The sequence below is a fragment of the Cottoperca gobio genome, chromosome 20, assembly GCF_900634415.1.
Source record: "Cottoperca gobio chromosome 20, fCotGob3.1, whole genome shotgun sequence".
Taxonomy (NCBI): domain Eukaryota; kingdom Metazoa; phylum Chordata; class Actinopteri; order Perciformes; family Bovichtidae; genus Cottoperca; species Cottoperca gobio.
The window spans coordinates 13,963,120-13,989,237 of record NC_041374.1 but is presented as its reverse complement, the minus strand read 5'-3'; the positions used below and the strand labels follow the sequence as shown (position 1 = coordinate 13,989,237).

The 26,118-nt window shown below is 41.4% G+C and overlaps 1 protein-coding gene across 8 annotated transcripts in view; it reads left to right on the top strand.

The window, feature by feature from the left end:
• Positions 1-26,118, top strand: part of adarb2 (adenosine deaminase RNA specific B2 (inactive)) — a 210,574-nt gene that overhangs the window by 103,898 nt on the left and 80,558 nt on the right. Inside the window, exon 1 of one of the 8 annotated variants that reach the window (XM_029457354.1) lies at positions 10,007-10,028. The exons of the other annotated variants lie outside the window; for them this stretch is intronic. The gene's annotated coding sequence lies outside the window, so the exon portion shown is untranslated. Of the gene's footprint in view, positions 1-10,006; positions 10,029-26,118 lie in introns of those variants that run through there. 8 annotated transcript variants of the gene reach the window in all.

Sequence of the window (26,118 nt, the reverse complement as noted above, 5' to 3'; positions counted from 1 at the left end):
ATGATTCATTAATGCTCGGATGTGTTTCTCCACCAACTCTCCTTTGTGTTAGTGTTTATCATTGTCTGACTCGCTAGAACATTTTAGTTTTATTTACCTGAATGATATTAAAACAATAAATAGAAACTCTCGAAAGCTCTTGTTAGTGGAGTAACTGTAGTCAACAAGTTGGAGTTTTTAGAAATAAAGAAAGGAGCTTTCAGATGTGAATATGTAAATGGTAGGATTACCTGCAAATCACTTCATAAGGAGGCGAAGAGTGAAGCAATCACATTTTTCTTTATGGGGTTCCTTTGCCAAAATACCTCCTACACTATTGAAAAATGCGTATGGACAAGTGTTGGACTAATTATTGTCGACCAACCTACATCCACCATAAAATAGGCTACCCTTGACACAATGAGTTAATGAGCCCGGTGGTGACGCAGCCAACATCGCTCTGTTATGGAGGAGGCAAATGATAGTGAGTGGGTGGATTATGATGGTGATTAGAACCAGTGGGTCAGGAGGCCCATTGAATTGTCATCAATGCCGTGAGATAGGATATCATGCTAAAGCAGCGCCTCATATACCACGGGCACACGCACAGTGCCTGTGGGCAGAGGTATCTGAATATTAACAAAGAGGTGGGAAATACAGAAACACTCCATCTTGTTGGCAGAGCCTGTTTGTCTGTCCCCGCAGAGTGTTGAACGTATGCCATGGCTGTGTCGGCCTGCATCCTTGTGATAAAAGGAGGGAAAAATTATACAGGCTTTCTTTGGCCAGACACAAACATATTCATTAGTGAGGAACGACTGACTGGGCTGGTTGAAATGTTACAGGGCCAAACAGTCTCTCTGGACTAATGACCTCCATGTCTGCTTTAGATGGAGTTATAATACTCTGGCGATGTTGGCTCTTTCTGACTCCATGACCAGTAGGTACGGTATGAGGTGCTGATACCTGATTAATCCAATAGTTGTTGAGATATATCACTGAAAATCACTAATGTCAACGGTGACGCTAGAGGAAGGTTTACGGGGATCAAGTCGTTAGGATTCATTGTCAAGGAGACACAAATGTCTCTGAAATGTTGTTTGCCACTGTGTGTAGATGTGGAGATTGTTCACGTGGAAACTTTCACCTGCTGATGGCGCTAACATGGAAAGTCAGGGGATTACTTAAGTAATTGTTATTACCGTAATTTTCGGACTATAAGACGCACCTGAATATAAGCCGCAGAAGCTAAATTGACTGATGTGTACATATATAAGCCGCACTGGACTATAAGCCGCAGGTTTTTTAATATTTAATTACCATATGTAAGGGTTCGTGCACAGAGGGGATTCATTAATCCTCATCTTCGTCTTCTTCCTGCGTACTAAAACCACCAAAGTCCTCATCTTCAGTGTCGGAAACGAACAGGCTCAGGGTGGCTTCGTCAGCCACTCTCCTCTCTTTTTCGATGTCGCTCTCAAAACCAACGAACTCCTCTTCGTCACTGTCGGAATCGAACAGCCTCTGAAAGGCCTCAGCTGTGGCGGCGTCCTCCTATTCATCATGCAGCATTCCAGCCTTTCGGAACCCGTTGGTGATCGTGGATGTTTTAACACTCCTCCACGCTGTCAGGATCCACTCGCAAACTTGAGCGAAAGTTGCTTTTCGCATGCGACCAGTTTTGGTGAATGATTTATCGCCACTAGTCATCCACGCCTCCCACTGAATGCGTAGTGCCACTTTGAACGCATGTTTTTTTTCCATAATGAGGGTGTCTCACAAACTGTCTCGCTCTCGTAATGTCCGTCTGTCTCTTGTACCACTCGCGGTTCCACTTTTACTTTTGCGCGCTCTTTTCCGGCATCCGGTGGACTGTAACCTGTAAAATCCATAGATTTAGGAATTCCCCTAGTGGCCGTTAGCTGTAAAAATCCATAGATTAGCCGCACCGTTATATAAGCCGCAGGGTCGAAAAATGGGGAAAAAGTCGCGGCTTATAGTCCGGAAATTACAGTAATTGTTTTGGGTGTCATGAATATTTAAACCAAATTTCATGTCTAACAGCTATCCAGACATAACACTAAAAATAAAAAATATTCAACTTAAGAATAGAAGAAAAGTCAAGGGATCAATCAGGTCACGAGGATTCATCCTCTAAAATTCCACTAAATTCCCATGTTAATCCATCATAGGTGTTGGACCGACATCCCTGCAGCCATGGATAACAAACCATCAGTTGTTTCAGTTTCTAAAATGAGCATTTGCTGCATGCAATTAATCAAATCAAATCAAATAATGAAATGTTTTTTAAATGCACTGATCACATAATCATCAGTTTCAGCCCTAAATAACATCTGCCACCTGTTTTCAGATAATGTATTACAAGAATAAGATACCCAGCCCTACAAAAGATACCTACGTGTTCAGCTTGTAATTACCAACTGTAGGTTGACCTGAATGTTTTCCCATGTAGCAGCTGGTATTTAAAGTAAATAACAACCATGTATATCATGAATTACAAGTGTGAATGTATCATGTCGAAGCTGAAGATCAGCTGTCCCTGGTTGTTCTCCAGGAGCCTTGCTGCAAAGTTATGAAACGTCAAAAGCCATGATGAATACCTCTAATGATCAACTGTGTGTTCTGTGTCACGGCAGTTAAAAGGCGGTCATGGTAGAACAGAAATTAACATGGCAACAACTTGTCCTTGTCGACACCACTGCGGAGAGGAAAAAGCCACACGTGTTAACACACCTGACAAAACGCTCCCTCGCTGATGGAACACTAAAAGCTCCTCTAAGCAAAGCCAGACGGAAGTCTTTCTCCCGCGCAGGCGACTGCTGGCTGCCATTGTCGGCTCCAATAACGCTGCCTTCTGTACCATACTGTTCCTCAAACGCTCAAACCTAGCAAGGCTTTTCTCTCGCCACCTCTCTCTTCCCCTGTTGTTTTATTCATAGGGCTCGGGTTCATTTGCCAAGTCCTCTATTGTAGATTTAAGAAGACAAACAGCGCTGCAAATCCACCAGAACAGTGTTAAACTAAATGACATTTTGCTCTGCCGCCTGGCTAATCGTAAAGAAAACGGTGGCGGATCAGTGCTTAAACCTTGTGTCTTCGGGCAGATATCATGCTCAGTATCGCGGAGGGATCCTTTGAAGTGTTTGTTGTCTTCCAGAGGGCCCCTCGAGGAAATTCTTCCCTCTTTCTCACACACAGACACACATGTACGCATGCTTTTACACACAAGCACACACCCGGAGAGTTAATGGTAGGGAAGGCATTAAACAACATGCTCCTGCGTGTATTACTGGTCGCATATCCCTCTGCCGCTCTAGCACTGCTATGCTCATGTTTCCGCAGCAGGATTACCTGAGAGACCCAATAAAAGCATATTAGGCGAGCCCTAACACACACTGTTTGGCGCATGCGCACACACATACACAGCAGGAAGAGCAGCAGTAAAAGTATATTTAACAGGTTAATGCACATGCATACAGAGATAAACTCATGATATGTGTAGACTACCGAACACAGCACATCACAAACACACGTATATGTTGTTTAGCTTGAGGCTAGAAAAACATTAGAAATGAAAGCCTGCCAGAAAGCAAGCGTACAATGGGGAGAACTGTGGGATGGCCCGTTTATCTTGGGTGAGACTCAACTTTGCAGATTTAGAACGAGGTATCGCTCCAAGAAGCGATATTAAAAATAGTTTTTAGTCATGGTCCGCCAATTAGTTTTTATTTCTTGAGTCACATCTGAATGACTGCCATGCGCCTACTCTTAGTTGCATATTTAGCCTTAAAGACAAATCGTGTGCAAAAAAAAGAAGTCTGAAATTACTCTGTGAAAGCCTAACTGTGCCAACAATGTATGTGTGCTGGCAGGAACTGGCAGCCACACTTTATGCTGTCATACTTATACATTGATAACAGGCTCAACAGTAGGCACTTAAATGTTTTTAGTACTTTGTCAACAAAGCATTGAATTATAAGTGGATTTAGAAATATTAACAAGTCTGCAAAGTCGTGACACCTAAGTCACACTAATGACTGGAAGTATGGGTTTGATTGTGTTTCTCCACGAAACTGGCAACTACCTCCTCATAAGAGAGAGCAGTGGCCGTCTCAGCCCAGTCTCATTCCGTCAGCCTCTGACTCACTAACAGAAACAACTTTCTTTCCCCGGTTGTTTGTCTGTGGGCACTCCAAACTTAGCAGCATCACGATGGTCACGCATAAAGTGTCCAATAAAGAGGTACGACGCTGGTCAGGTTGACACTCCTGTCAGTAGCCAGCTGTTTGCTAGACTGACTGTGACTATGTATCTGTGTATTTCTATCTGTGTTCGTCTCAGGGTTGTTTTGACAGCAACATTGAGTGCCTGCATGTCTTCTGACTCTTTATCCATCCATCCATCCATCCATCCAAGCAGTCATCTATCTTTCCATCCATCTATTCATCACTGTTATTTAATGAGATGGCATAGCACATCAAGGTTCATTGGCTGTGTGCAGATAAACCCAGATTTAATTAGGCCCGATCACTGAAATGCTTGCCCTCACTGGCGAATGCACTGGCTTGACAAAATAATGACACATTTACATTTAACCATGTAACCTATGTCTAATTAGTCAGTTGGGTTTTTTTTAATTTTTTATGATGGCATAAAGTTCAGCAAAATGACAAACAGATGTATTGCCAATTATCATGCATTCTGCACAGCTCATTATTTCTTCATTTGTTTTCACCATCATCTATTTAGTTTTTGGCTCTTCCATTTGTACAAGTGAGCTTGTGAAACCGAGCTAAGCGTCGGAGCTGGCAGGACCTGAATGCTCCTCCTTGTGTCTTGACTGGCTCAGCAGTTGCACCTCCAGCCAGTTGAAATGAATGGGGGCACTGGGCAAATGTGGCTCTGTGTGGAGCAGATGGCAGAAGAATGGCCCTTCCTCCTACTGTGGCACGCTCAGCAACATACAAATGGGTCAAATCTCATCACTGGTCACATAATATCATGAAGCCAGTGCTGTGGCGTCGTGGGCTTGTGCGACAAGGGAAATGGGGTCTCCTTCAACATATTTCCATCAGATCCTGAGTTTGATTACTAATCACTTGATATAGACTTGAAATCCAAACAGCAGCTGGTGTCCGGTCCACTTGCTGTATCAAGGGGAGTGTCATAGCCAAACGAGAACAAAACACATAACCCACAACTACTTAAGAGTGGAGTCAGCACAGAATCACATTAATACAGTAACTGCACTGTGGCAGTCAGTAAAGCCAGTCACCTTAATCAGCCTTCATTGGACTCTTTTGCTTTCTTAAAGAAAGTTGGATGAGATTGTACCTGTCATCCATGTGGTACAATGCTAGAGTTGGCAGCTTATTCCAACATCACATGAATGCTGGATAAATGTTCAATCTTGCAATATTAACTGATGTGAAACATAATGTCTATCCGCCCTGTGATAGCTTAATGCTAAGCTAAATGTATCACCTCTTACGTAGCTCTAGCTACATACTGTACAAGGGGAAACTGTTAGTCTGGCAAATACGATACAATGTATTGTATTGAGCTTTAGTGCTGGATAGAGCCAAGCTAACTTTATCGAGTCTTCATGCTACATGAGAGTGCTTTCACTATTTTCCTCTAACTCTTGGCAAGAAAGAGAATTGTATTTTACTGAATTTTGAAACCTTTATTTAAAAAAGACTGCCACTGTGGAGCAGGCATGCCATAAAGGTGATTTCCATCAGTACAGTAAGATTATTCCTATAGATCAGCCTCAGTTTGGACGTTCAGGGAGTTGTTAAATGTGAGTAATTATTCCCTTGTATACCTTACTCAAGTGTCTAGTCTTTCTGTGTACATTCTGACATGTTTGATGTCATATATGACCACCCTTGACCCTTTTAGTGGACTGCATTGTAAATCTACATCAATATTTACAAGTGCATAATGAAGTAGAAGAGTTGTGTATGTCTGCCGATGATTGATGGTTTAAACACTGGAGCTGGGTCTTAATTGCTTGACACCTGTGTTAGTGTCTACCTCACTGAGGTGGATGGATGGCTGCCAGCATGACTGTCATACATTCACCCTCGTGTGCTTTGCTCTTTTTGGAAGTATGTTACTTATTCCTTCACTCCGCCTGCCTAACTGCCTTCAATCATCTCACTGTCCCTGTGTTTCAGGGTATTTTTCTGGGTTTCTCCCGGGTTTCTCCCGTTGCCTTGCTTTTCTCATCACATCTCTGCGTTCCTCTTCTTCCCTCTCGTCACTTTCTTCCCGTCGTCTGTGCAGTCGATTGTCTGCCACAGCAACATGTGGCAGGTGGTGAGGGGAAAAAGCAAGAGTGAGGAGGGAAAAAAGCACAGTGACAAAAGCTCCTTCCCCCGAGCTTGCTTGTAGCTGCAAAGAAAATACATCAATTACCTCCATGATTGAATGATGTTAGCACAACTCTGAGGATGTTGCCTCTGTTGAGATGAATGGTGCAGCTCGGCTCGACGTAGATTTCTGTGTCGACTTGTGTTTGTTTTGCGCATACAGCCTCACCATCAGTAATTTTAGCACCGTGTCGCTGTCTGGCTTGGCCTGCCAATCAAATCGTGAGAGAGTTGTGCACTACAACATCTGTGTAGTTATGGTGTATGTATCTGATTCTGAGTACAGACTCCAGGAGCTCCAGTTCTACCACAGAGATAAGCTGGCAACTATTTCACAGAATGAGGACAATAGCATCAAATGCTGTTTCTCTTGGGACAAAAATAATGGGTTATTGAAGGTCAATACTAGGGATGTCCCGATTCCCGAGTCATTTAATATTAAGTATCTGCCGATACCGAGTCTCAATCCAACACTTCCATTTTCCAAGATAATACAGAAGAGAGTCCCCAACTGAGCCTGGTATTTCCCTTTCGCTCTCTGCAGTCTTTTCAGGGTAGATCAGAACTTAAAACTCTTTCAAACCCAGGAGACTTCTGCTACATGACTAATACTGCTGCAAATGAAGACACAAACTTGGTCATAAAATCTGATCTTTACCTGCATGTCAGAGTTTGAAGATCCTGGCTGGACCACAAACAATAGTCAGTTGTAACAATTGTTTTACTGTGCTGTAATTGCAGTGTTTAAAAACACACAGTATGTCTGTATTGTGAGGTTTGGAGTATGAGAAGGTAAACCAAATTCTTGGCCTGTGTTTCATACATCGTCAACATGCTCCATCACCATACAGGATCCAAATCCACAGGTTAGTACAGATGTAATTCACATCTTGCCAGAGCTAGACGCTCCATGTGCCAGCAACACACACACTGTGTGTGTGTGTGTGTGTGTGTGTGTGTGTGTGTGTGTGTGTGTGTGTGTGTGGCCTCAGCCAAGAAACCTGTTTAATCTCCAAGTGTCTTGTGGCATGTTCTTGCCTTCTCGCACTTTGTTTCTCTCGTCAGTCCCTTCCCCTCTTCATCCCCACTTCCCTCTAATCCTCTATTTGCATATCCATAGGTACACATCCTTAGATCATCTCCGAGTCTGTATCATTTCATCCATTTGTCTGTTTGCTCATGTTCCTTGAATACTGTACTCAGGGAGGTTGAATGATAAGTAGCTCTCTTCGCCAAGAGGCTGGAAGGCTTGGCAGAGATGTCATCTGGAGATATAAAAGAGTTCAGCTTGGGTTAGCACTGTGGAATGCAGGTTGCTGGTAAGACCACTTTCTGCTTAAAGCGACAGTAGGCAAGTTTTTTAGCCATGCTAGCTATTTATCAACATTTCTGTCCTGTTGCCTTCAGATGGCTGCAGGGATTTAATGAAGAGAATGAGAAGCTTTCATACAATATTAAGCAGCTGTGCCCAACAGATACTGTAGAAATCACTCAAATTCATTTGTTGATAAATGCAGATTGATTAACAGACGTTCCTCCTTTAAAAAAAAAAAACCAACTAAATCTGAAATTGAGGACATCAAAGTATTAGCAAATGCGCCCTTACGCATGCAGAAGTTTTGAAATGTCTCAGCAAAAGACTGAGGGTTAGCTTAAGTGTTATCTTTCGAATGCTTCTTAGAAAGACACATAAATAAATTAATAATGGTAGTGATTTATGGTTTTGGGTGTAGTCGATGACGATATCGAGCAATTTAGAAAGAAAGAAAAAATGTCATAGAATTCAACCACATGCAACTTCCAAAATACTGTTGCACTAAGCACCTACTTTAAGCTCTAGTTATGACATTTGACAGGTACAGTAATGTAGGCAAGAGGCAAATTGGAGAAATTACTTCAATCTTTACCCAAGTTGATGCTCAAAATATGTCCCCACAAGATAAACCTGATCATTTCAAAGACAGCTGCATTGTTTGCCAGAGACATATAGGCCTACCTTTTACGCAGAGAATGACATTTTGCTGTTCTCTGGTGTTATCAATGTGCTAAACGTTGATAAGGAAAACATGCATTAGGATGCCGGCACACAAGGTAATGATAACCTATGCCAATCCTAATAGACTGTCAGAAATCTTGATTGAAATCTCTCGGTTTTGCTCGCTCCAAAAAGCCAATCAGCATGCCTGCGTTTTTCTAAGGTCTTTTCTCCCGTTCCTAATGCTTGCTTTTCAGGGTATGAATGTTTGTTTTGGAATATGTATGTGGCAGGTTTCTCACAGGCTGCCTTTAGCGCAAAGGTCCTGCGATCAAGCCATATTCTACCTTTTGTCTTAATGAAGTGGTGCTCATGAAGGATGAAACATTTTAAGCACATTATCATCAGTACTTATTTTACACCAACATCCGGGAGGTTAAATATTGTTGTGAGCCAAGTAAATACACAACGATATGATATTTAAGTCATCATTGCTATATTTATTTTGAGACCTTAATATCATCTCTTTTAAATCAATTGTTAGGAAAGATGGTAATTAAATGTCTGTAGAGTGAATGTGATGCTACAACCAGCAACCGGTTAGTTTAGCTTAGCATGAAGACATAAATACGTCTCTCTTAGCTCAGTCCAAACGTAACAGAATCCCCCGACCAGCCCCTCGAAAGCAAAGAAATAAAATGTTATATCTCATTTGTTTAATACGTACAATAGCTGAAGTCTAACTTTGATTATAGGGGTTTATATGCCCAACTATTTCTTGGCCGGAAGCAGTTTCTGTGGCAGATTCTGTGAAACCTTTGCGAGCTGTTTCCCCTTCTTTCCAGTCTTAATGCTAATCCAAGCTCGGCTTGGCTGTAGCGAAGTCACTGCTCCTGGCCAAGAAGCAGTTACAGCACCACATCATACTGAACACAACTCGCTATTAAACAACAACTTTTCTGATTGTGTGCGGATTAAATAAACAAGATACATGTTAATAACAGAACTTTAGAGGTGCTGGTGGATATATATGTTTAACTGTGGACAGAGGGGTTTCCCTAAGCTAAGCTAACCGCTCTAGCTTTATATTAAATATGACATGAGAGTGGTATCTTCTCATCTAACTCACAGCAAGAAAACTAAATGTCAAACAATTGCTTTAACAGAGTGTAATGCTGAGAAGATATGCACAGTTTACACCGGGCAGTATTCTGCTTCATGAGCCAGGGGTCAGATTTCCGCAAGAAATTGGGAATAATAAAAATAATCACCTCCAGCCAAAACCAAATGTTCTGCAACAGGGAGTGTTGTAAATGCGCTCTTAATTTGGACACAGCAGTGCTAACGATACCACTGGCATAAGATAAAGGCTTTATTCATCCCAACCATGGTTTCATTTGTTTACACTAATTAAACCATGTGAAGTGATTAATTAGACATGGATATAACAATGTTTAAAGGGGCTACATGAAGAGTATATATTGAATGTAATTTCCTGATGGTTATATTTAGACACATTTATCTATTCTTCTCACAGGTTATAATGTGTTATATAATCTATCACAATACTGTCTCATAAAGCCTGATTTTTTTTTTCCATGCTGCCATTCACATCAACTTCTTTTGTTTCTCTCCTCTATCTGGCTCCCTTTGCTGCTGCTGACTCGGTGAAGCAGGTAAGACAGTTATTAGCTCTCCTTTCAGCTTGTGTGCTTTTCCACAGTATATGTTCATGTGCCTGTGTATGTGTGTGCTTATATGTGAGTGTGTGCGTGTGTCAGAGATGGGTTTAGCGGAGATGAGTAAAGCTGGGTCACATGCTGTCTCTGGTGCTGCTGATATTGCTCCGGCTGTGGGGGGCTTACAGGGGGCACTGCTGAAAGTGAAAGAATTATGACACACACTCATTCACACAAACACAGAGACACACATCCAATAACAAACAGTGCCCAGCACACTTTACACCCACTATTGACAGGTTACAATTGGATGATTCCTGAGTAACACCCTGTAGATCAGTGCAACCATAGTGAGAGTTTGACAGCCTCCTTACTGTTACTTGTAAAATGTCCCTTCACTACAAACTGTGTCCAGTTTAGTTAAGTTTTGTGATTTAGACACAGCTTTGCCAAAGATGGTTCTTTAGGGAGTGCATATTTAGATTTTTGATCTTTAAAAAGTTATTCAGGATTATGTGTTTTTGCTGTTCACATAGACATAAATAATCAAAGTTAGCTGCCTGCACACATCTGATGCTCGCAGAAGAAAGTCAAAATGGTCCTTTTTTTTTAACCATGTGTGAAAAACTCCAACAGTCATCGCTAAATACAAAATTACCATTGGCTGTTTATTACAATAATAAAAAGGTCATTTCAGGTATCCCAGTAATCTTTGAAGTAGTTTACTTTTAGCTAAAGAGTGCTGATGAAAGGGGAATACTCTCTCATCCAGTTTTTCATCCATATGATTTTATAACTTCTTAAAAAAATGTTGTTGTTTTTCTAACCGTAATTGAAAAAAATACGTTTAATATAATATCCCAAATATGTAAGATATTATTTGTATCACTCACCAGGTGTACAGATTTCCCAGTATTGTTAATTGTCCCCCTTGGAAAGGACTCGTGATGCTCTCCCAGACAATCCTGGCTCCAACACGGTCTACGATAAACGGCGCCCAGTCACAACAGCTCCTCTTATGATACCGTCTGTGTTCACTGGTATCATTTTTAAGACTGCTTTCCTCTGAAGGATATTGCTTACAATAGTTATTTTCACATGAAAAGCAGAGAAAGGAAGCTGCTATGCGAATATGCAATATTGAGTCTCATTTTTTCCTTTCACATCTCTGCTTGGTAGACCTGTCAAATTTCAATTTAAAACTAGTGCTGTGCCTTGTAACATTATTTCCCACCATAATAGAAAAGGCAACCTGAGGTTACAATCAAAATCCAAATGCAGGCAAAGGTTTGAAGAGTTTTCAACTGCTGCTGTTATTTCCTAAATGGTAAAAGAGGGGAAAAAAAGTGTTTCTTTTCTATTATTTCTCCCCCTTTTTGTTTCAGCGACGTCGTCTGAAGGTTGCGCATTGGGAAGGACCTTAATTAAGATTTTAGTGCCTGGGGCTCTTTTTGCAAGCTGTAGTACATCAGGAACGAGCGAGAGCCAGATACAGATCATTGGCTACCCAGGTCAAATCATGTGATTAGGAGAAAATATTAACATTTCACTACCGCGACCCTTATGACTTAGCAATCAAATATGTTTTGTTTTTTCTCCAGACGGATGGAGGCGAGTAAACTCATTCACTACCTGCCATGGCATCACCAGTTTTAATGTTTTAGGTGAAAGTGACCTTTAATTTGAAAAATGTGAAGAGGTCGCACTGTAGCTTTTCAGTGACGTGAATGTTTTTTTTATAGAAAAGGCGCACACACTGGAGGCAGAGTCTGCCACAGGAAAATAACACTGCTCCCAGATTTATTGATTGAAACAACTTCTTGGGGAAATATTTGTTTCTCGAATGCGATCGGAAACTTGACCACAGCCAAATAACACAATTTGCTTCGCATTCCTGGCAGCCCCATTTCCATGCTGTAAGATGGACGTAATGGTTGCCACGGTTGCTGATGTGTCTTGGACGGATAAACAGATAAAACATTCACACCCTCCGACCGCAAGTTAATATAGCCAATGATTGACAGCTGGATCTCAGTATTGATTGAATCCAGAGTCTCTTTGTTTTGCGGTCTCTCTCCCTCTCTCTCTCTCCCTCCCTCCCTCTCCCTCCCTCCCTCCCCTGCCTCCTTCTCCCTCGCTCCCCTCGCTGTTTGTTTGGTTTAGTTTTGAAATTCAGGCTGTTATTACACGGAGAGGAGAGAAGGTTATTGCCTGGTGCGAGGGGGCATTGACTTATAGTGGCCACCTTCGGAGCAGCTCATCTGTCTTTTTTTGTTTTTGCTTCTCGCATCCTCAGTCTTCTGTTAGCAGGCTGGCCTGCCTGCACATGCACGGAGGTGGGCTTGTTTAATGCGGGTCCCCAACTCTGGGGAAAATGTCAGCTGATCAGAATATCAACACTCTTGCAGAGAAGCGTGAGTGCATTTGTGTGTTTGACGGCAAAAATGCAACTCATGAGTCTTTCAGAATTTAGTAGATTCTTTCATCATAAACGCTCTTTATGTCTTCTTGTCATTGAGTTAGAAATATCCATTGCAGATTTTAACAATGCAATTAGATTCAATAAGCAAGGGCCAAGTGAGGGAATTGGCCTATAATTCATCACTAGACTGCCTCCTTGGTTTTAAATGTAATTTACTCCATTATGATTTTTTTGCTATATTGTCTAAAGCGTCGGCATTTGAAGGCATAATGGGATGAGAAGTTGGGGGAAAAATAGAAAGTGAGTATGTGGAGGGAGGGGGCTGGCATGAGCCTAGAAGAGACTGCTATTAGCTGTTAATTCTGAAACAAATTATGCAATTAGCTCTGGCATCAGGATGTAGGCCATGAGAGAGGACAGCGTAACCTTCATTTGATCTGTTCTGCGGAGAGAGAGAGAGAGAGAGGGAGGGGGAGAGGGAGGGAGAGAGAGAGAGACCGACCCATTTAATAGGAGAATTTATTTTGCCCATGCAAAACGCTAACAGTATCCATAAGTGCCACTTTAGCTTCTCTTTGAGTGCTTTCTTTTTCCTATTTATGGAGGGATTTTTATAATGTGTGTGTTTTTTTCTTTTTGCATTTTTTTTGAGAAATACTCGTGTCCTTAAAACAAAGAGGTGATTTGTCTGTGCACATGAGATAATATTGTCTGGGGAGACGTGCAAATTTGCTGCCCCTGCTTGACTGTGAAACAGAGGGAAGGTGTTGATTTCAAGGTGCGCGTGCGCTCACCCCTTTGTGTGTGTGTGTGTGTGTGTGTGTGTGTGTGTGTGTGTGTGTGTGTGTGTGTGTGTGTGACTGTCAATAAAGGTCTCAAACAGCGGCAGAACCAATCGTAGCTCTACTTGAATGTTGGCCTGGTTCTCGCTGAGGATTGGTCGTTAGCCTAACACAATCAAATTTGTCCACAGTGAGGAAGTCATTAATTCTAAGTGGACCATTCATTTAATGTCGTTAGGAAGCAGAGATGCAAGAGTCCCTCGCCATTAGTAACGTGTGTTACTCCATTGAAGTTTTGCCACAACAAACAATCCACTAGATCCCGATTCACTTTTAAAGGGACATAGTGTAAAAACATATGTGGTAAATACTTATAACAAGGTATTTATAGGTATTTTAAAAAATACTTTATGCCATATGTTTTTATGACCTGCAGCTTGAGCTAAAAAAATTATGTTTACTGTCATATTTCAAAGAGTTGTTCCTGTTTGGTTCCCTTTTTTCATTAATTTCTCTGTTTTGAAACATTTAGGCTTGAAACATTGAATAATTGCAAGATGTTTAAAATATGGAAATTGTTAAGTTTAAAGATTTAAAGACAATTTGGCACATGCAGAGGCATAACTTTTCTCCTGGTGACCAAAACAAAAGCAACCTGCCTCTCTCTCTCTCTCTCTCTCTCTCTCTCTCTCTCTCTCTCTCTCTCTCTCTCTCTCTCTTTGTTTTCCTCTCTTAAACACCAGCGTAGTGCCAATTTCTGTGGCTCAGTCCGTTTCTAAAAGCTTCAGTGTGACACAGGTTTTGGGTAATGATTTGGGATGTTATCAGTGCAGAGCAGGAAAGTAAACAGCGGCGCTATCTCCAAAAAGGTTAGCCATATGTTAAATCAGTGGCAGGGGACAGGAGGGAGAACAGCTGCTTCCCCCTCCGCTATCTGACAACTCACACACGAGATATACACACACCTGCACGTGCACGCTCACTGCTCACTGCTGCTGGAATCATATTGATTATTCTCTGTGCATATCTGTTAAAGAAAATGAAACATCCTGGAAAAAAAACTAAAAATGTTTCCAGACAGACAGGCACTTCATCTGGAACGTGAAGTGTAGCGCAGGCTTGTTTGGTGACCGTGGTGTCTGCATTCACAAAAATGGCAGACAAACATGTGGGCAAGACATCTGGAAAGCTGAGCAGACCAGTGATCAAAATCAAGCCAATGTGTAAACAAAACAAGGCGGCTATGCAGTATTAGCCGGCCAGCTGTCAGGATGAAACTTGTGTAAATTAGTCTCTTTCTAACAGCTTCCAATTCTTTATTTATTTATTTGTAAGACAGGAAAAGAAATAGTCACAATACTGTAAACAGAGAGCACGTTTAAAGGCCCGTTTTTAAGCTTTCTGTTTGTGTCGGGACACAATGCGTGGTGCAATGATAATAAAAAATAACCGCACAGACTTTGCACAAAATGAATGACATGCATAATTACTGTGATGCTGCATTTGTGTATCATACTGTTATCATGGAGTTGTCTTTCATGTCCAACGTTTTCACAGATGATTATCTAATTGATAACTGTGTGAAATTGTATGCCAAAGACTCCTATTATGCACCAGTGCTTAATTAAAGTCGCTTTTTCGCACTTCTAAAATCCTGTCATAAAACCCTTTTCGCAATTCCTACATGCAGTCCTCTCACGCATAATTGTATTATAGACTGCATTACATTGTCCCGCTTTAATTCACACCCCGCGGCTTACACGTTGTGAAACAAAGACTTGAGCGTATGTGGGATTCACTGGTTTCTCAGACTCTCTTTGTGACAGCGCAGACTCACTGATTATTCCCTCGATAGGCTGAATCCAACCGATCACCTTGTTTCCTCAATAGAAGGGAAACAAATGGAGGCTTTAATCGTAAATCTCAATATCTTTTCTTGAGCATTTAGCATCTTCAGAGGACAAATATATATATTGTGCTTTTGTACCGTTGCACATTCTCTAGTAAAATCACGCTAACACCATGTCTGATATTGAAACTAAAATGTGAGTGTGCTTCACACATGAACGGATACATCTGGATTGATAGATGGGTCCATTCACATGTAACATGTAAATTATTTTGATTGGTTGAAACACATTTTAAAAGTGTGCTGTGAATCCCTGGTGCTTAGGTAAGCATTTTGAAACTAGAGAGGAATGGCAACAACTATATAAAGAGGTAATATGCTGACCACTAATATAAAAAATGGAGTTTAAATTCATGGAAATCCTTATGAATATAACTTTCTGGTAATATTTTCCAGGGACTGGGTATGCAGCCTCATTATAGGAACATCAGGTAGACTCCTCTAACTGCAGCATAAGATTGCTGTAGATTATACTATATGACTTTGTATATATCTTTGCCATTTAAATATTTACTTAACTGTTAATATATTTCCCAAAAAACTAAAAACATTCTAGGTCCCTTCAGAAAACCGACTCCACCTCTTTGCCAATTATCAGCTCCTGTGTGCAGCAGTCCAGCGAGCAGCAGATAATGTAACAGCTTTGCCTCTGTGTGTCTGCTCCATCACCGCCGCCTGCACCATCCACTGCAAAACACACATCTGGCACCTCCACATTCACCACTTAGCTAAATCACATTACTTCTAGCCTAGCGCCTCTAACAAGGTGCTCTGTGTATTTCGCTTGCTGAGAAAATAGGAAGAGAACATGGCAAGAGTGAAAGAAGTGGAGTAGCTAACATGGTGTTAACAATTGCTCAGTGAGTTCCTCTGCTTCCCATTACACACACTTTGCACCTTTTAACCTTGTTAGCGGGGCACGGCAGCGCGCCGCCCCAGAATGCTTGTTCCGTAATTAAGGGTGGCTCAGGTGCTAGATTTATGGAGATTTGCAGGCCTGTGATTAAAATTGAAATTTAATTCTGGTAATCTGGCGGAGGTGAGGGAAGAGGAATATTGAATGTGAAAGGGGAGGGAAGGATGGTTTGGTTGGTTGGCTAGCCACATATCAGTGGGAGATACTTCACACAGGCTGTTCAAACATGGACTTAAAACAGGCTTATCTCCCAAAAGGTTAATGAGGAGCGGCTGGCTACGCCTGTTACAAACGCACAACAGAGGTCTCATCTTCTACTGCACGGCGGCGTGTCAGTCAGAGAAATACACACATAGACACACACACAGGCTGGATAAGCTGCAGGCATCACAAGCCCACAGCCTCACTGATAGAATTCTCGTTTCCAATAACATCCTCAGACGACTTAATTACTTTTCCTTTTGATGCGACTCACAAGAATAAGCGGACTCTAGATGGAATCTCTCTTTTCTCCGTCTGTGTCTCTCTCTGTGTTTCTCCATCCTCAGTGATAGCTGATAATTTAGTTGTGGTATTTCAGATGGCTGGGCATGACTCTGAAGTCTGTTTCCCTGAGTTGTCAAACAGCTTATGGAGTACACAGTTGTGTGTGTGTGTGTGTGTGTGTGTGTGTGTGTGTGTGTGTGTGTGTGTGTGTGTGTGTGTGTGTGTGTGTGTGTGTGCGCGCGCGCTCAGGCGGTGAAGACTACAAATGACATGTAAACTGCTTTGTTGTCCGATGTGTGGTGGTAAAAGTGGAGCCAAATGAAGTCTGGAGAAACACTTTAGTGCTTCTGGACCTCCATGGACAGTGTCAAAGACAAAATAAAAGAAACAGAGGCAAGATTAGTTTTTTGTATGAAGGCAGATACACAAACGTGTACTCCCTTGGAATGGCTCAAAGAACATGTTCCCTTTGCCTTTTGTTCTCTTCTTTTTTTCCCCTCCTGACCACAGTTAAGTGTGCCACTACAAGACATATTCTATTTTACCTCGGGGTGCCCCATTTACCATTTTGAAGTAACTCCTTTTGTTCCCCCTGTGCATATGCGTTTCACTCTATTGTTGCCCCTAAAATGAATATAGGCTCTGACATTCATTCCAAGGCATTAAATCATGCGTATCCGGGGCGAGCACATACTGCAGATTTATGTTGATGCCACAAAGGTGTATTGTAAATGCAGCACACTGTGAGGCACAGTATGTCGATGTCCACCTTGTTTTTCACCTGCGGGGAAGCAAGTTGTTTTTCTGTGTTATCAGCACACAGTGGTGTTTAGGCCTGACAGGGTTGGGGGGTTGGTGTGTGTGTCTATGAGTCTGTTTGTGGAGTGGGGGTTCCCTGTATAGTTTCATACAGAGTTTCATGCAGTGTTTGATCTTCCATATATAGCCGTTTCATTTATATGTGAGCTCATGCATGTACTTGAAGCGTCCTTTTATCTTATTTTAAAGGAATAGTGCCACATTTTGGAAATTTTGGGTGGAGAATTAGATAAGAAGCTTGATACCACTTTTATATTATTTCATCAAGCGAAGCTATACCGTGGCTAATCATAAAGACTGGAAAAAGAGTGAAACAGCTAGCACGTTTTTGTCCCAAATGAACAATATCCGCCTTACCTTTAAAACTTTTTAGATACATTCAATCTGCCTTTTTTATGCACATTTTTTATTTGCGCGTAAAAAAACCTGGGTGGAAACGGCAGAAATTGAAAAACATCTTGAAATATCGCATATTTGCCATACATTTGGATGGAAACCTCGCTACTGATGAACAAAAATATTTGAACTCTCTGACTCCAAGTTTCTGCACCCAACTGACAATGCTTTTTCATAGATATGTGATGGAGAGTACTTGTGTGCACGTAAGTGTGTTTCTAGGACTTAGTTTTGCAGCAGCAGTGGTAGCGCTGGCAGCTTGGCGTCTCTCTGGCCGGAGTTGTGTCAGCTACTGAGATGAATAGCCCTCTGCTCTCGGCCCACTAAGTAATCCAGCCAATGATGAATCTCTGCTCTCACTGACACCCAAATTGGAATCATTGGGTCCAGGAGCCAAAACTGAAAAAAAACAAAAAACAGAGGGCCTCTGGCGGTGGCATCTAGTCATCTGTTACTGTGTCGCTGTCCAAAGCCGCACAAGGTATCCCTCCCCCCTCCCCGCTCTGTGTGCTCAAGGCCTCTGATAAATAGAAAAACAAAGAGCCTTTCAGGAATGTGTCACATTGATATCACTCCCCATCAAAATGGTGCTACTAGGATATTCCCCATTTGTGCTTGTTAGACTGATAGCTGCAGCCCTTCGCAAGACAAGAAAGTTGGTCATGATAGCAAAATACTGTAGCACGACCATCAGAACTTTGCATTTTTTAAGCTTTTCCCAAACATTTAAGATGCTTTTTAACATTTAGGTTTTTTTGTCACCTCAAATGCTTCCCACACTGTTTCATTCACTGGATTCAGCCACAGTTAGCCCACATTCTGTTAGCGGCGGCTTGAGTCTGTTGGCGGCGCATGTAAAACAAATCCCCTAACAGAGTAAATGACTTAATGAACTTAATGAGGTTTTCTAATTACAGAGGGAACTTAGCCCATGTCAAATGGGCCTTTTCTGCCTTCCTTGACATGGATTAACATTCGGACTATTAAATCCTGCCCTACATTCCAACAGAAAAGAGACTGAAACACAATCAGTCATATCTGCTGTAATTCTGGCCGACATTCAGAGACATGTTGCTTCATTTGAAGTGAATGAAGCTTGTATTTTTTAGAGAGGAGCCTGAGCTAGCCTTAGGCTCGATCTGAACCTTTACTTGAACCCCTCTGGGATGGTGTATGGGGGATAAAAACAGGAACAGAAATGTATTAGTGTCTGAACCATGAAGGCCATAACATTCATATTAATGGGTTTGATATAAAATAGACATTATTTCATGAGTTTGGACTGTTCCTCTCTGCCATTTATTACTTTAAATTGTTTCCCTTCTTTTTATACTCATTGATGCTCTTTGCTCTTTTCTCATTCTATTTCTGCCTCTTCTCCTGTCTCTCTAACTCCTCCATGGCAGAGAGTATGATTTACTTTGTCATCATTAACACATCAAAAGAGCCAAGTGTGTATTTCAAAGTCATCTGATAACTGATACTCTTTAATGGCACACTGGAACAGTAATTAATTTCAAAAACATCCCATTTATTTGTTCTGGAAGTGAATGCTCCCGCCAAAGCCGCATAAATCCTGTCTGTTGCTGCAGCTCAAATTAATTTACGTGTTGCGTCTCCTCGCATCCTTTGAGAATTTAATTATCTCTGCAAACAGGCTCTGGGTGTGTTGAATATACATTCTATCAACAGATTTGATATTAAGCCAAAACAGTACAGAGACATGTTTCATTCTGGCGCTTATGTGTCGTTCCAGGCAGCTGCTTGCCATGAACATGGGACAATACTGTAAAATAAGAAAAAAAACCGAGTTGGGATAATGTCATTGAGTGTTGAATAACATAGGGCCAAGGCAGCCTCTGAATGCCACCCAGTGTGTCCACCTATTCCTTAGCTAGAGGCCTCTCTTCACTTCCCTGTTAGCTCACTTGATCCAAGTCAATCTGGAAGCCTAAGTGCTCTGGATTTCTGAGAGTAGCTTTTGGCGAATGGGGGCAGACCCACTTAGAGGACAGTCAGCCTGTGATAAATGACAGATTGATACAGAACTTAGTTCACATCAGGTCGGCCGGGGTGGACTGAGGACACTTCCCTTAACCCAAAATAATCAGTCACTTTCAGGAGTAAACAAGTGTCCCCTCCTTTCAGCAGTACACTAGTCAAATCAATTTTATTTTTGAACTTGAAATCACCAATTCTACCCTAAAGGCCTTTACAATCTGTGCAGTTTACAACTGCCTCTACCCTTGTATCCCTATATTTGGATGAGTAAAAACATCCCCCATAAGAAGTCCATATAGTAGTGCCAGGCCAGGTAGACTACTCAGATAGTTTAGTTATGGGCATCCGATTTTTTGCAGCTTGATGTTTTTGCATCACATCATTGATCCATTGGTTTCGTGATGGAGGGGTTACATCCTTCCATTTAAATATAATTGAGCATCTAGCTAATAGAGATGAAATAGTAATAACCTTGTGTAAGTGAGCAGGGAGATTGGAGTCATCTGGAACTGACAATATAGGCTACCAAAAATAGTCTTGGAGTCAAAAAAAAAGATGACCAGAAAGGGGCACGTTTTGGACAAAGTTACAACATGGTTGATGGTTGCTGCTATCTCTTTGCACCTGTCATATAAAGGGCCTAGGTTTGGGAATATTCTCGCAAGTCTAGTTTTAGAGAAGTGTAGCCGATATAGCACTTTGAACTGTATTAAGGCATAAGTCTTGAGCATTTAGAAGAGGAATGAACCCTAAAAAAGAGCCATATCCCGTTCCTCATCTCACAGAGGGGCCCCTAAATCATTTTCCCATTCTTCACGAATGACATATAGAGGGATTATATCCATCCATGATCTGAGTATAAATCATTGTGACTCTACCCTTCTTTAGCATATTGACCTGTAACAACGAAGCCAGGCAAGATAATGAGGGGATAGATGGATGATTAGCAAACCTTTTGTCTACAAAGTTCCGATTTGAAAAAAACAAGTTATTTTATATTTAGGCTCGTTTGTGTGTTTAGAGTTTCTAGATTTGTAACAAATGAGTAAAGCTGAGCAAGAATCATCTAAATCGATTGAATAATAAAATATGAAAGAGAGACACACACTGAGAAACAGATTTCATGCTGTTTCTCACATTAATATTTACTACAAATCAAACCACGTCCTCGTTTTTAGGTGGAAGTCATCAACTTTCAAGTCGAGTTAGCGATGCATCATGCTTTTACTCATTTATCTTTTATTGCATATTGATTTCACCCAAATGGGCGGGGGTCAGAGACTCGTACATGTTTCTCTAAATGAATACATTCTCCTTGCATTGTTTTTGAAAATGCAATTCAAATATTAAATCAGGTTTGAGTGTTGTACAGGAGTTGAAATATGGCAATAAAAGAGTTACAGCTCCCTGTCATCTTTGTTTTGACAGACGATCCTGGCACAACACACACGAACATGCAAACAGCCAGACAAACGGATACACACACTCGCGCACACAAAGTCAGCATGATTCGTTGGGGATTTTCTCACAAATCGGCCCCCTAAAGGGAGAGAGGCCGGCATAAATCAGCTGGTGTCAGGGCTACAGACACCCACGGCTCCTTATCACCACACGCAGGCGGACACACTCACAGATTGATAGGTAGATAGTCTGTCTGACAGGCAGGGCGACAGGCAGCCAGGTAGAGAGGCTTACAGAAGCAGGCACACAGACGGAGGCAGGCAATACAACGGGGATTACTGGACACTGGTCACAAGTCTCACACTTGATATTGACTTGATGATCGTTATTAATATAATTGGAATTATCTTTTAACCTTTTCCATTTTGTTTGGCAGAAAGATTTGAAAACACCATTTGTGAGCTACGTGGTTCGTTCCTGATACAAACCCTGCCGATGCTGGCCACAGTGAGACAATGCTCTGAGGAAGACCTATGGCTATGGTTCACTAAGCCCTGTCCCCCTTAGTTACCGTCCACTCGGTTCCAATGTTTTCAGGCCATAAAATTGGCAATAATAGGTGGTACACAGCCTCACAGATGTGGCTCAGAAAGCGGGCTGCTACACAGACTTGTAGGTTTGCTCATTGATGCGCATGCTTGAGTGAGAAATGAAAAAACAAGACAAAACAGAAGTTCTCGATATGTGACATCAACACGTTACTATAGTACTTATTTTAACCCACACCACGATCTTCTCCTAAACCTAACCATCTAGTGGTGTTGCCTAAACCTAAAAAAGACATTATTATTATTTGTGTTCAAAACGGTAAAATAAATTCAGTTACACAACTTATTATCACGTTTCTAGATTGCGATGGGTTTTTTTTTTTTAAACGGCTTTTACTAGTCTGTGTAACAATTCTGAACGTTCTGAACCACATCTGTGAGTCTTACCAACTACTAACGCCAATGTTATGGCCTTAAAAAACCCATAAAAAATAGGTACACTGTCATGAAATCAGTTTTTTTCTCGCACGGCAAATGCAGTTCACAATGACCACAGTATCAGAGTTACCATCTTTCAACAGTTTGTTGATCTCAGACAGAGGTAGACAAAAGCTGGCTTCAAATTACTAGCCAGTGATCATCATGCTAAAAGACTGAGGCTAAAGCTGCTTGACCCTGGTAAAAAGTCAACACCCTCATATATTGATGATCTATGATCAAGTCTTCTAGACTTGGAAATAAAGAAACAGTGTCGCAAACGAAGGCTATCTATGTAACGTTTGCTTGCACTGCGGGAGTGTAAACTTCCCAAATCCAATAAGGAGCTTGACAGAGATGCTAACATTAGCTTAAACTCTGATAACAACCATGATTGGCCTCCCAGTGTGGGAAAAGATCTACACAGCGCATGTGCTAGCAGTGAACACAGTTTAGTTCATGTGTTACTCTTTTACTTTTGTGTCTTTTGGTAAGACGCCAGACTCCAAACTCTTTAAGTACACAACATTGCTCATACTATAGCCCATAGCGCACCAATTCCACATGTGGAGGAAAACTAAACTATGATTGGCCGACTGCTTTAGAGGGATGGGTTTAGCGAACAGTCAATGCAGGATATGAAGTTCCATTTCCTTAGATGCAGATAAAAACCCTTAAACAAAGCAAAGCCTCACAACACTTACAGCATGGGCTGTAAAGGAAGTCGCGTTCTCTCCCTCCAACCCGTATCGCTGTATGGATCTAAACAGACAAAGGCTTGTATTACTGTCAGAGAGCATTTAGGACACACTGTATCATACACAGCTATGTTGGGTAGCAGTGCCAAACTCCATTTGTTTCCACGCATCAGAGTCTGCTAGAGCAATACTAAGCTGGTGTTGCATTTCATGGGCTTGTCTGTTTTAGGTCATGCACCAGAAGCAAAATGCTTTGCCTGTACAGACAGCGGATAACATCTCTGATCCCATTATTTACTCTGGAAGACTTGTACATTCCCTCTGAGGTGGGTCTTTTTTAGTGGGGGGGGGGGGTTGTTCCTTTTTTTTAAATCTGTTTTCACATGATTACATGAGGGAGGGTATCACAACACTGTCTTTGTTGCAGTTCACAAACAAGCACAACCCTGAAATGACTAAATGTGTGGTATCCCCATAGAAATCCACTTGAGATCAAAGAAAATGAAAGCAGAGAGTGATTCAGAGCAGATATTTGAGGGAGGAACGCATGGAGACAAGTGCAGAGCTGCCGAGTGGGTTTGACGTCAGCTCTATTGGAAATATTAATAATATTGTGATTATATTGTGTCAACCATGCCTAGTGTCACGGAGTTCTCCTGGTGATTCAACAACCGCAGAAGTAAAGGGTGTTGATTCAGTGTGGGTGGAAGACAATTGAAGAACACTGAAAGTAAAAGTCAAGACTAATGGTGTTGAATGTTTCCAAATTTAGCCTGAATTACATAAAAGATAAACTTACAATGTTGATCTACTCCAAAACACTCAAAGTTGTAGCTCACCTAAAGCAGTGAATGTTGCTGCCAGGTGGATGCTATTTGAGCTTTGATTGACAGCAAGCACTGACCATAGATGATGTTTAGCTGGGTAAGATGCAACCTTGGACAATTAAATGATATAAAAAAGAGTATTTAAATCTTTTGTGCAGTCAGAAGGCTGAGCACCGCCAATATGGCCGCCATTCAGAGCAAGACAGACCTTCAAACTCCTATTTTATTAATATTGTGTATACTTATATTTGCCGTATGTAGGGAGGTAAAAGTGGTTTTAAATATATCATGACATATCTTAAAATATTTAAATTTTCTCTCCCCATCTCACCAAGACACTCGCGTACACACATGCAGTGCATGCAGCGGGCACACAAAACACTCATTCTTTTGCTTGTTCTCTCACATGCCTGCAATGAGAAACTCTGTGGGCAAGACGTCTCTACACACACGCACGCTACATTTTACTTCCCTTATTGCTTCCATCCAGCATTTAGGGAAGTATTGTGGAGGTCCTCCTCAAAAATAGATCAGCCTGCTTCAAAAAGGCGAAGCGGAAACGAGCAGAAACAGTCTCCCCTAAGAGTCAGGTGTGCCGCACACTTCAAAGTCAAAAGGAGTCGTGAATGCGGCACAAATTAAGTCTCCGGTGTGCCGATTCAAACTTCCACATCTCGATAATGACCTCACTCTCCTACACGATTACTCATCATTCATTCAGCCACTGCTGCCGTGGTGGGAAGGTAGTGCAGGCTTCGAGGCTCGCAGAAGGTGATAGGGGGGCGGGAAGCATGCGTGAATGGAAGTGATTTTAGAGAAGTTAGGATAAGACTTTATGATGCCCCCTCAGAATAATAGTCTGTTTTACTTCCATGTGGCTATTGACTTGCTATGTTTGGCTTCATAATCTCTTTTTTTAAATCTTTAGTTTAAATGTGGTCTGATTGCTGCTCAAGACTCTTGCTTCAGTTTGATGCTACCTGCTATAACACTGTGAATTGAACTCCTCGTGTATTATGTTCGCCTGATAGGGGGATAAACTGTTTTCATGCCGCTGCATTTGAGTGGGTTTACCTTCCAATCCATCCTGCATGAGGTTAAAAGTTTAACTACTAGACACATGTTGTCTCACTTCATTGTCCCTTCCTCAGTATGTTGGATATTGGTCCGTGACCGGCTTCTCAACAAGTAAAATCCGGCTCGTATATACACATTTAAAACTGAGATTAAAGGTTAGAAGAGATTAACTCCGTCAGCACATGAATGTGCAAACATCCCTTTAGTGTCAAACTTTGCACATCATTCTGCAAAGTGAAGCTTGAACATCCAAACTACAGGGAAACTTTTCTCACCACTGTCCTGAAAAACTATTTTGATCGTCCTGAAGTGTAAATTGTCCCAAAATCCAAATGTTCGACTACTTAATTATCAACTATAGTTGCTAGTTGTTAAATAACATGTTAAAAACACCATTAATATGTAGAGGAAATAAATAAGGATATTCATGTTGTTCGTCTGACAGAGGAAAAAGTCAAAGTAACACTAAAAACGTTCAACTTTTCACTTTAATCAGCAGGTGGCAAGCACGACACGGGAACTTACCTTGGGTCTACAGCATTTATTCACAACATAACCTAAGATGTACACACACTGCTCCGCTATGTTCAGCTGTAACGTTACTGCTAACTTCATACTCACCGTCACACACAGCCTCTCCGTCTTTCTCGCTCATACGCTCCCTAACGTTACACACAGTCATTCCTTAAAGGTATTAGACATTTGTATAACACATTTTAGTTTAAAATACATCTTAAAAATACATATTTAATGTATTAGGCTCAGTGGGAGTCAAATTAGGTCCAGCCGGCAGCCGAAGCGCTTCATCCTGCGTCGGATGAGCGCATACTTTATGAGAGAGACATTTCAGGCATACATAAAGGTTATGTTCTAGTTTGATACTAAAAGGGATACGTATTTGTTTTGTTCAGACAAAGTAAGCATTTTAAAGATGTCTCCTTCAGCTGTTTTCAAATAGTCAAAGATGTTTTTCACCATTTTCTGACATTTTATAGAGTAAATTGTTGTTAATGGCGTTATATTAGTTGCAGGCCTAATATTTTATTAGCTTTTATATATTTGTTGATTGTCTGTAATATAAAGTTACGCCGTTACAGCATCATTTAGAATTGGGGAAAAGGTCTTGCAATGTTATATTGCAACACACTATAAAAATGTAAATCAAAGACCTTCCATTGACCCTTTTCCAGGTCAATAGGATATCATTGCTTATCTGCCAGAGAGAATTAAAGCTTTAAAAAGATGGTGATGGAGAAGATATGGGCTTCTCCACACAGGGACAGAGAACATCATCTCAGTGGCACCAAATCAAAGAAATACAACAAGAA